The sequence below is a fragment of the Propithecus coquereli genome, unplaced genomic scaffold (assembly GCF_000956105.1).
Source record: "Propithecus coquereli isolate 6110/MARCELLA unplaced genomic scaffold, Pcoq_1.0 Scaffold97, whole genome shotgun sequence".
In the NCBI taxonomy this organism is placed as follows: domain Eukaryota; kingdom Metazoa; phylum Chordata; class Mammalia; order Primates; family Indriidae; genus Propithecus; species Propithecus coquereli.
The window spans coordinates 523,164-525,042 of NW_012156062.1; positions in this window are offsets into that span (position 1 = coordinate 523,164).

Below are 1,879 nucleotides of genomic sequence, written 5' to 3' on the forward strand. Positions count from 1 at the left end.
AAAAAGAAGGTTTTTTATTTATTAATATCTAGCAATTTAATATTTTATATTTGCCTGGCAAAATTCATGATACAGATAGAAGACATGCTTTGTGGTAGTTGTTACAGTAGTATTTATCAGGAGTCAGAAGAAATCTGGGCCAAGTACTCCTGTTCCAACATACTTTTTTCAGAACAGAAGCTGAGGCTGATCCATGAGCACAAGTGTCAGCACTGAAGAAGTCTGGGAGTGGGGCCGGATCATGGCAGATGTACGATACACAGGAGAGAAAAAGTGAGGCGTTTTTGCAAGTGACGGGAGCAGGTGCCCGGCAAAGCTCACTGCTCAGTACCTGAATCCCACTGAGAAGCAAAAAATTGTCTAACAAGATACTAAACATCAAAGGCAAAAACACATATAAACAGAAATATGACTTTTAACTTTTTTAAACTATGACCTTAGAAAAAAGAGGTTAGATCACAGGCAAAAAAAGTAAACAAAACCTTCAACGAATGTATCAGCATTAATGAATAACATCCATTCCCAGACATTGCTTCTTTATACACAAGCACACGCATGCTACCCAAAGCACAACCCATTGTAGCCTTATATTAGTGAACTAGTCATTCTGCTCAGTACTAAAATAGCCATAAATCCAGATTTACTTACAGGTTTAGTCAATACTTCAGAGTATAATTTTTAAGACTTTAGTAAATACAATGAAAAAATTGTTCATAATTTTTTCAACAAAAATATTTTTATATATTTTACATTTCCTTTTTGAAAACATATTGTCCATATCAGCTGGAGTAACAAGATAACGATACAATTATTGGCAAAGAAATTTGGAAATCACTTTGTTATACCTGAACCAGTAAAAGCTTATTGCCATCAGCCATTCGAGTTTAGTATTAATATTTATTCTTCAAAACAGAAGAAACAGAGTCAGAGATTGAGTGCAAGTTTATAGGTATATTATATTTAGGATTAGATATCAGATTTTTCAATGGGAAATATTGCCTTTGTACTAAACTCCACAACACTGTATTTTTCCCTTTTGGCCAGCTAGATGTGTCCCGTTGTGCTTTTGCGGTGAACTCTGCCCTTTCGTGCACACATACATTTTCTCATTCTTTTTACCCCCTAATTTTGCATTCTAGCCTTTATTCTTCCACTTGATCCATTAACACAGAAACAAGCTTGTCTTGTAATGAAAGGATTTTGACTATAATTGCTTTGACAGATTTTATATGTGTGTCAATTAGTGTCATTCTAAGTAGTTCACATCTGTAGAAAATAGCAACTGTAGGTATAAAAATTGGAAAAAAATCATTAAAAGTGAAAACTGAAGGAATTTCATGAGCTTACTTCTAGTTATTGTAAATTATGTTTAAGAATCAAAAAGCAATATGTGTTTTGAGGATTTTCTCGTATTCGAAGAATTGAGTATCTAGTAAAGGAGATAAAAGAGCATATTATCTGATACCTACAACATGAGGTGAAATGTAGTAAGACACAGTATTAGATGGTATTAAGATACCTTTTTATGATTACACAAACAGATGAAAAAGTTTGTTACAACACAGATAAACGAAAGAGTTTTGGGTTTTTTAATGGAGAGAAATGAAGACAAATGGTATATCCAAGTAGTTATTATTTGAACTTTTCATATGTCTGAGTTTGATTTCTCTTTTTACATGTTTAAAAGACATTGACCTTTTATATTCTATGAACTGTTTTCATATCTTTGGCTATTTTTTTTCTGTTATATCATCTTTTCCTCCTTAATTTCTAAAAGATTTTAAATATGAGTAAGAGCAATTTTATTATCTATGATGTTTTGCATTTTTCTCCAGATTGTCATTATTTTCCGACTTTGCTACGATGATTTGTTCACGTA